Source organism: Cupressus sempervirens, chromosome 5 (assembly GCF_028749045.1).
Source record: "Cupressus sempervirens isolate cs-2001-9-10 chromosome 5, ASM2874904v1, whole genome shotgun sequence".
NCBI lineage: Eukaryota > Viridiplantae > Streptophyta > Pinopsida > Cupressales > Cupressaceae > Cupressus > Cupressus sempervirens.
Window position 1 is genome coordinate 644,598,466 of NC_143122.1, and position 10,458 is coordinate 644,608,923.

General features: G+C 34.1%; 1 protein-coding gene across 12 annotated transcripts in view; it reads right to left on the reverse strand.

The window, feature by feature from the left end:
* Positions 1-8,011, reverse strand: part of LOC149557557 (protein MOR1-like) — an 85,412-nt gene extending 77,401 nt beyond the window's left edge. For 3 of the 12 annotated variants that reach the window (XM_089832192.1, XM_089832189.1, XM_089832190.1), the window contains exons 1-5: positions 7,602-8,008; positions 7,170-7,275; positions 7,003-7,065; positions 6,014-6,069; positions 5,774-5,878 (exon numbers count right to left, since the gene is read on the reverse strand). The gene's annotated coding sequence lies outside the window, so the exon portion shown is untranslated. Of the gene's footprint in view, positions 1-1,970; positions 2,072-5,579; positions 5,679-5,773; positions 6,107-7,002; positions 7,066-7,169; positions 7,276-7,601 lie in introns of those variants that run through there. The other 9 variants (XM_089832198.1, XM_089832196.1, XM_089832201.1 and 6 more) reach the window with 7 other exon arrangements.
* Positions 8,012-10,458: the final 2,447 nt, after the last annotated feature.

Sequence of the window (10,458 nt, forward strand, 5' to 3'; positions counted from 1 at the left end):
CCCAAAAACTTAAATCTAACAAAATTTCATTTTTAAAAAATTATTCAAATTTATACAATTATATCCAAATTTTCAAAAAAATTGTCTAAGTACAAAATTTACAATTTTATTCTGCCAAGTGTTGTTCTTTGAAATTTGTTCGGCCTAAGGATGGAATTGGTCGTACTAGAAAATCAAGTTTAAAATCGGGTGAAAATAAATCTAACCCTCGCCCCTCTGGCCCTGAAGATGTCCAAGACTTAAAATTTCAAAAATCAAATCAAATTTTTTTTGGACGACTCAAAAATTTGCCACGGTGATTAAAAAAAGGGGGTCCCCAAAATTTTGGGGCAATGGTGTGAGAACATCACAATAGTCCCCCGGTCAGGATCTGGAAACATCATCTTATCGCTTCAAAAAGACTTCTCCTAGTATGCACAAGAAGTTCTAGTACACCATCAAAAGCCCCTAAAATACATTCAAAATTTAAGATAACAGCACACTATGATCAAGGAAAGTCATAGATCGATTTTCTCATTTGATTTTCATCATCACAAAATTAATTTTTTCACCAAAAAGAATTCAAGATTTTCCCAAAAACTTAAATCTAACAAAATTTCATTTTTAAAAAATTATTCAAATTTATACAATTATATCCAAATTTTCAAAAAAATTGTCTAAGTACAAAATTTACAATTTTATTCTGCCAAATGTTGTTCTTTGAAATTTGTTCGGCCTAAGGATGGAATTGGCCGTACTGGAAAATCAAGTTTAAAATCGGGTGAAAATAAATCTAACCCTCGCTCCTCTGGCCCTGAAGATGTCCAAGACTTAAAATTTCAAAAATCAAATCAAATTTTTTTTGGATGACTCAAAAATTTGCCATGGTGATTAAAAAAAGGGGGTCCCCAAAATTTTGGGGCAATGGTGTGAGAACCTCACAATAGTCCCTCGGTCAGGATCTGGAAACATCATCTTATTGCTTCAAAAAGACTTCTCCTAGTATGCACAAGAAGTTCTAGTACACCATCAAAAGCCCCTAAAATACATTCAAAATTTAAGATAACAACACACTATGATCAAGGAAAGTCATAGTTTTAAAAGCATTAAAAGTACCTGAATTTGAAGAGCTTGTGTCCACAATAGGAAGAAGCTTCTGCATCTCATCCTTTGAAAGAGCAAGGTTCTGATATTTTAACAGCCCTTCACATGCTCTCATCCTACACAAGACTTGAGAAACTATTTTACCAATTGAAAATTGAACTAAAACTCAAGCTGCAAGATTGATTCATAAATCAATGGTTTTTTACTTGTGCCAATCTTATGACATGTTGCTAATCAATGGATTTTACAAATTTTCACAATCTTATGCCATGTTACTTATAGAATTAACTCTCGTATGCAAGGAAGGTGAACCACTCTCATTTTGGGGATAAGAATAGTAACAGAGAATATGTTATGTTCTTCAAAACAACTTTCGAATTGATCTACGTCTAGAGTTTAGAGTTGTTGTTAATTGGCTGAAACCCAACATTTCATTTCTTTTTTTTGGTAGAAATGACTTTTAAAGGCTACTGGCATTGGTAAAATACAAGACCTTTTGAACTGGCAAGTAAAATACCATCCAGACTCAATTTTTGTTGCTGTTTACCCTAAAGCTAAAGAAATGGTATAGAATGTTGATGAAAATAAATTTTTTTTAGTTCCCCATTGACCATCAGCAACACTACCTTAGTACCAAAAGATACAAGAATGTTCCTCTCCAACCATATTTAAATGTATTACCACAAAAGATGATTTACCAAAACAAACATGATGAGCACAAGATTAGTCCCTAGTGAGTTCACAACCTCCATCTATTACTTGAAAATTCCCATCCCTGCTTATGGAGTATCCATTTTTTGACATGCATGAGCAAGCTAGCCACTAGATAGACTCCATCTATGGACTATTTTTCCAATCAAAATTATTGGTATTAGAGAAAGACTAACCTTGACAAGAGGGAGCATATGTAGAAATATCTAACTCCTCCATGCTGCGAGTTTAATGCAACTCTTATGGCCACCATTGAGGTCCTCCTAAATATATACATCTACACAATATGTTGCTGATATGTATTAGAAGAGGTATAAGAGATTTTACAGGTACTTGCTTGTAATAAAAGACAGCCAAAACTATAAATTAGTAGTCAGACATTCAGCAAGAAAGCAAAAAAAGACTGACTTAAAGAACATAAAAACTATAATAAATTTACCTGTTGCTCAAAGTCTGCTCTCAGTCTAGAGCTTGCCATGAGAAAAACTTTTTCAATGATAGGTTTTGTTTGAAGAGCCGATTTACCCGATTCAACATTGTTTGTTTTCAAGGGACGCCACCCCAAAATAACATGTCCCAGTGACTGCAATCTACAACTTTCATATCACCTTTAGAAGAACTGGCAATTATCCATTTTATAGTTCTCTGCTAGCTAAAGTAATCGGTGATGTCATGTAGCAAAAACTAAAATGGTTAATAAAAACATTGTGATTCTCCAGTAGCTAACAAGAAAGTCGATTTAGAGACGTCAGTGTCAGTCCCCACCTTCAAGTTTGCTCATCCACTTTGGCAAAATCAAGGAAGATGAACGAAAGGAATATGCAATGAACACAGACAATATCCCGAGGTATTTCGAAAAGCTACTTTACGTTTGTTTTATGAATGGCTCATAAGGCACTACACTTGGTGAAGGTTTTGCAAATGGGGTTGCAAGCAGAGTAGGTTTAACCATAGAGGAAACTTTGTAGTTAAGCGTGCTCAAGATGGAGTAGTATTGGGATGGGTGACCTCCTAGAAGTCACAACGCTTCACCTCTATGAGCATCACCTAGATCCAATGAGTGCTAAGTGTTCCATTTATTCTCATTAGAGATGGATTTGCGTGAATCACTAGTAATGAAACATGGGTCAATTAGTTTGACTTAAAAACTACACATTTAAGTCCTGATAGCAATATCATAGTATCTATATTTATGCTCGAGTTCTACTTCAAAATCCATAAAAAGATACCTTCTGTACTCTACATTAAAAAAATAATTCTATGGATAACAAGGGAAACATTGTGCCTCTTATTCAAAAACTCCCCAAAATCTACTAGTTTGTCTAATTGTGTAAAACAAAGAGCTAAGAAGCAGTAGCTCCCATACAATTAAACAAAAAATCAAAACCTTAAAATAAAATAGCACTTAAAAATATAGGGATTTAAGAAGCAACTGTCTCCAACAAGAAATCAAAACTGAAAATTAAATAATAATAATAATGGAAACAAAATATGAAAGCAACCTATATTGATTACAATGGCAAAACGCTAAAACTACTAGTTTCTAATTACCAGCGAAATTAAGAAAAACTATTGTTGCTAATTATTTTTTAAAGAAAACTGGAGCTATTGAGAACCAATGCAGAATACAAAATATCTAGACACTTTAACTCTTAAGCATGTCAGAGTAAAAGATTAATCATTGCATACCCTTACAGACATCAAAAAATGAAAATACTTTCACCAACATAAAATTGCTAGGCAAGATAAGATACTTGATTCAACAAAAATGACCACAGATCCTAAAATTCTTTTGTTTTTTCTAATGGTTTATGTTGTATAGCATATATATAGGATATAAGCGAAGGAAAAACAATGATTGATCAGCCACAAGTACGACTATTTCGAAAAATGATTTTACATTTACATATTTTATTCTCATGGCATAGATCTAGAGACAAATCATAGTCTCCTCTTTGGAAGTCATGGAAAGATTAGAAATTCCCCTCGAGGATCTTGTTTATGACTTTTTCATTGGTTTTCTTAACTCCTGATAGGCTTCTTGCCTCTGCCAAAATCTTCATGAGTTCTTCATCGCTCTGCAATGGGTATAATGGATCATCATACTAGTACCCTGCCTCTGCTCCTAATAATTCTCTAGGCAAGTTCTTCAAGAACCATGGATGATTCCAAATCTGAGGAAGAGTTATTCTTTGTATAGGAAAAATCAAAAGAAACATCATTAAGACTCCAAAATATCAATAATGAGATTACGATAAATTGTAACTGCTTGAGGTTAAATTGATCTTGCCTAGGCAGATGTGTCAAAACTGCAACGGTTATGAATCTATGGTCACTGTTGTTACAAATGTTTAATTTGAAGTAGAATTTGGATTGTGCCAGAACTGCATAACGGTTATGTATCTGTGATCACTATTATTATAAATTTTTAATTTGGAGCAAACTTTGGGAATGCAATAGAGAATCTTTGTAAGATTTTATGCAATAAACTATTCCAATGAATAAGTGTTTTTTACAAATTAAATTTTGTTGGCTTGTCCTCCCTCTATCTTCTTCTTCAATTAGTTTATTTGCAATTGAAACTGAAATAAAATCAATTATAATGAGAACTAGTCAACATCCTACGAGCCATTTTTTGGGATACGAACCTAGAAATTGGAAAGATATAGTTTACAGAGAAAACACTATAGAAGGTTGACTGATCAACTATGCAAATTGAAGTTAATCGATAGCCCTAAAACAAGAAACTATCCTTTCCCTGATAGTCATGTTCTCCACTGACTGTTTATCATATTGGTAAAGAAATCAACGCATACAGACAATGGAACAAAATAGAAGAATTATATTCGCATATGCCAGATATACATTATGCTTCATAAGATGAATAATTGATAGAAGATTAATGATAATTTACAATGATCCCAGACGAGAGATAAATACTATCCGCTGAACCTTCCCGAAGGAGTCCGTCGACCACAAACATTATATCTGCTACAAACTATTTACCTGTCGGCTACAAAATACAAAACACCGACGACAATCATTTCGTTGGCTCTAGAAACACCGTCGGGACCATCCAGTCGGCTGACACTGACCATGGCATTCTAATCTCAGAAACCGACATAAGATAATGGATGTTTGAGACTTGATGTGGGGATAAATAATATGCCTTATAGATTGTTCAAATTTGTACTTCTAGAAGACTTGTAACCTATCTCCAAATTCATGATAAATCATGCCTTGACCATTCATCGTGGCACAATCCACAAACTCTTAAGATGAAGTGAGAGATGCTTAACAGGTAACTTGCGTATGGAAGCTTCTGCCAAGTGTGCTTGTTTCTTACCAATTGTAATCCTTAGTAGGGGGCAATAAGATTGAACCCTCTACCTAGTAGAGGGCCAATCATGTTACATACAAGTAAAAAGCAATAGAATGTAAATAGTGATGCAGTGAGGACATGACTTACTTCGAGCTAAATATGATTGGCTCAATCTATAAATACAATGCCAAAGTTATCATAAAACTATCTCCCAGTAACATATAGATTGAGTGCCGATAGAGATGCCAATAGAATTGATTAAAACAATATTTTTCTTTAGTTTTATCTGCTACTATTGTGAAACTAGTATGAATTAGTTGGTGACATGCCTTTGTTTTTCTTGGAGTTCAATCCATAAAGGGGTATATTAAAATTGAAAATATTCATATGGCATTTTAGCCAACATACATTGAACATGCAATTAAGATCTTCTTTAGCTATGAGAGTAGAGATGTCTATTTACCTTAGCAGGATTAGCCACAAAAATTCTAGACAGCAGATGCCTACATTCTTCTGTTGCATATACATATTCTGGTATTGAATATTGCACACTTAATATCCTCTACAAAAGAACCATTAATTTTTTTCAATCACAACTCAATTAATCCCTTTGAAAGCTGATTGGCATAAAAATAAATAAGAATAAGCAAAGCTTACTCCAATAGTTTTTCTAAAGTTCCTGGGGCCCTCCGGATCTTCAAATGGATAAGCTCCTATCAACATCACATAGAGAGTCACTCCACATGACCATACATCTGCTATCTACATAGATTCACACCCAAGTCTCTGTGTCATGATTATTTCAATATTGTGATGCCAAGGTCTACAACATCAGCATAACTGGGAATGGAATGAAATGAATTTCTTATGAATTGTAGTATTTTAGAATTAGTGTACCTTGCCATTGTACTCCTTTTTGGATAGAACTTCTGGAGCAATGTAGGTAGGGGTTCCTACCGTTGATTTTGGTTAGGAATGCAACAAAGAAGACTGAAGAAAATACTATAGAGAGAGATAAGACAAACATGGCCGTGCCCATTGAGAAAAAGTGAATTACAAATGCAATTTATATTAGCTACCACTCAGCTAATACCAAAAGTTCTTTTTCAATCACAGGAAAAAGTCTATTAGTACAAACAAGTAGTTAATGCTTAGTAAAATCGATACAAGTATTTTGTAACAAAGAATATGACACAGGAGCAGGATAAGAGAGCAAATACCAAAACAAGAGGGTTTCAAAAAATTAGGGCCAGATTCTTTTATGTTAATAAATATCATGTGGTAATTTACATTTGAGAATTTAACTATTTTGGGCATGCTTTTGTTTAATAGATAAATAGGATTTGAACATGTTTTACCAGTAGACTCTGTCCTAATTTATACCTTGCAATAATTGAAATCACAGATTTTCAGTCGAGGAGAAGAGTTTCCATCTAATAAAGTATTCTCCAACTTGAGATCCCTATGGCAAACTTGTTGTATACATGGTGCAACAAAAACCCAATCAAACCCTACCAGAAAATCAGTACCATATGAAAGAGAGGAATAATTTTATGAAGAAGACTACCATGGCATGACAATAGCTGACACCAGATATGAGCTGTTGGAAGAAGTATCTGGCCTACAACCAATATTTAGTTCTAATGTCTCGTAACAAAAAGAATTCACAATTTAATAATAACATAGTCACCAAGCCGTAAGTGTGTCTAAACAAAGCTTCTATACCCAAAATCATTATTTCAAAGATATGTGGAGAAATCAAAGAAAATGTTACTGGAAAACATATTTAGATAAGTTTTCACATTGATGTCTATGATTATCCTTTGTGAACTATAAAACCGAAGATATACATGTATAATGACTAGCAGAAGCTTCTAAATACAAACCTCATCCTCACTGAAACGACCCGCATTGCAAATCTATTCGAAAAGCTCCCCGCCAACAGCATACTCCATAAGTATACCAAATGCATCGGAGTGAGCACTACTTGAAACCCCAATGCATTGAAATCCAACCACAGAAATACTAAACAAATTCAAAAATGAAAACTCACATAATTATTTATTTTTCAATGGATCTTTGACCTCCTTGAAGCGAACTATATTGGGATGGCACAGAGACCTGCGATTGATAATTTCCCTCATCACATTTTTGTCAATCTGTAGACAAAATAAGAAATTCAAACCCTTGATTTTCAAAAAATGAAAATAAATTACAATTGAACGAAGATCATCAATATCAGAAGTTCCACCCAAAAACAAGTTTGAAAGATTGTCTAGTCCAATTTTTTATCATTAATTTCAAATGATAAATCGGAAGTGAGACATTAATCAAGGTCTGCAGCTATAAAGGGCTTAAATCGTGAAACTACTTCTGAGCTCTTATGTTTTCTATTTTAATTTGTTCAAAACTTCTAACCAAATGTTTTTGTAGAGTAGGAAATTCTTAGAAGCATAAATTCCTAAAGGTTTCAAATAAGCCCTACCTTTTCGCCTCATTTAATGAACTTGACTACAACGAGTTCTCCACTCTTCTTATCTTGCATAAGCTTTGCAACTCCAAAATTTCCTGCCCCAATTTCCTTAACCATCTTGTACCTCTCCATTGCAGAATCTACAAGCTCCTTAGCAGAAAATTTAATACACAAAGGCGTATATCTAGAATCATATCCCTTTTTCTTGTCCTTCCTCCCCAATCTAGATCAGCTACTACAAAATTTTTATGTTCAAACATTTTCTCAAAAAGATCCCGCAAAAATTTTCTTCTTCTTTTTTGGTTATGAATCCGAGTTGGTTGAAATTTCGACCAACTTGAGCATAAAACCCTAGTTTGGTTGAAATTTCGACCAACACGGGGATAAAAATTTAAAAAAACATGAAATCATAGGCCAATATGACCTTTGGTCGAAAATATTGGTAGAAAAACAAGGGGAAATGTACTAGTGATAGAATCAGGATTTGGTTTAGAGAATATAGCTAGCAACTTATTCATACCTTCATTGGCAAGGAAGGTATCTTTTAGTGCGGGCAAGAAATAGGCTTTTCCTTTGGTAACTTGGGGCGAGAGCTAGCCATGAAAATAAAACTCAACAATCCTTTTCAAAAACAGTTAAGAACAACTAGGAATGGAGGTGGTTATCAAAGTTACATGCTTAAGTGAAAGAAGCAACAGTAACCATTGAGAAAGATAAAAGAAACTCACCATGTACGAGACAAAAAAAATGTACTTCCACGATCAATCCAGTTACAAACCGCCTATGACTCCATACAAGGGTGAGCTTTTACCTTTTTGCTGATATCATAATGAAAAGGAAAGCAATTTGGAAAAGCCTTTAAATGGATACTCGCATCATGAGTTAACATGGAAAGTATGGATTTGATAGGGACACTAAATTCATTGATGAGAGTATTTGCCTTTGCACGTAACAAATCTTTCTATCACACTTCATACCAATCATTTATTGCAAGGTGTCACTTCAGCTTTTTCGGTAGGATCTTGACACATCTCTGTATTGTCGCACGCCAGTCTTCTTGAATGTTCTAGGCTAGTGAACTAGACATTGAACTATTTAGAAGTTTAGGTTCAAGTTCAAAGCCATGAATATATAGAAATTAGGCGGATGAAACCATCATAAACTTCATCAAAGGGGAAAATAGTGACGAAAAATAAAGTTTGAAAAGAATGGCAATTCAAAGTTAGGTTTCAAAATGCACCCGAAATTCAATGGACTTTATGTTAATGCCGAGCCTGCCTATTGATTGGACAAGTTGGTTGAACCTTGAACTTTTAACTTAATTAGTTCAAAGTTCAAGTTCAAGGTTACGAAAAAGGTTTACATTGTAGGCCCGATAGAATGTAATGTCCCCATTTTTAGCAAGTTCCTACAGTTGGCGAAGTCAATTCACCATCGTGACTCTCGTGAGTTGACAATAGGATTTGAGGGTCTCAGTAATGTGGTTATAGGCTTTCCAACGGCCTATGGTGTGTTTTGGCTCCATTTGAAGGACTTAATATTTATAGTAAGTCAAACTGTTTGTTTCAATGAGCTTAGTTGAGTTAGAGGAGTTTGATGATGCTCTCGGTTTTTATTTTGGGCTTTCAGTTTGGGCTCCAAGAATCTTGGAGGGAGTGTCTATTTATAGTAAGTCACCCCGTCAAGTTCATTCAACATCTTTCATCATCAGGATCACTTTGGTGTTGTCAAATTTTGAATCTGATGCTTCTTCAGTTGTTTTCACAAGACGAGTGAATTATTATTATTCATCTAAATGCATTGAGGTTGCTATTTTTGTTGGTCACCTCGGTATTATAGCTCAGAACCAGGACGAAAAGTTCTAAATTGTGGGAACAAAAAATAATGGCCTTGCATGTCAAAATTTTAAGTTATGGTGGAACAGGTCATTTTCTGAAGCCAAAAGCAATTAATAAATTATATTTATGGCACTTTAATATATTCTAATGTTGTGTAGAGTATGCTTCTTAAGTAGAGTTCCTTTGGGAAATCGGTGCCATTTGGAGATTATAAATATGAGGACATTTGATGAGAGAAGCATCCAATTACTTGATTATCTTATTTTGCTCTTATTTTCTTTGTGACATTTCTGAGTCTGAAGTTTGTGCCCTTGTTGAAGTATAAGGGTTTGGGATATGTAGCTGAAGTATTGTAAATTTAAAACTGAGAATCCACAATTGAGGTATTGTGGACTTTTGAGTTTTATTATCGTCTCCTCTTTTTGTATTAATTGTGGCTGAGGAGCATTTATACAATTGAAGATTATAATTTCTCTGTTGTTGGATGAGGGTTTAGTGTACAGATTGGAGTTTGTTTTGGGCAGCATCTAGAAGGGTAGATTGTGAATGCCAGATTGAAATTGGACCAGACACCTTTAGTTTGACTTTGCAATTACATTCTATGGCAAACACCAAGTTCTTAATTTGTAAAATTCAATTAATATTATATAGTTTGAAAGTAAATAGGCTGGCTTCAAATTCTGATTTATAATCAGCCAACAATTAAATTCCCTTTTCATTATATTGCTATATGGTTTGTTGATGAATGAATTCAGAGGCTGGTGTGAATCATTTCAAAAAAAATTATTGGCGTATGGTATTTATTTATGCAAAACTTATAAGGCCAAAATTAAATAAATTTGTGATCAGTTTACTGTACATCCTGATATTGTGTTTGAAAATTTAAGACATCATATATTCAGTGGTAATTGAGCTGCTTGCCCAGTGTTTGACAAAATGTCAAACCATTGAAATGTGAAAGACATTGATGCTTTATTTAGCTATAACTAGACAGGGTAATTACAGTGGTATTAGAGCACTTTCTTGCCATC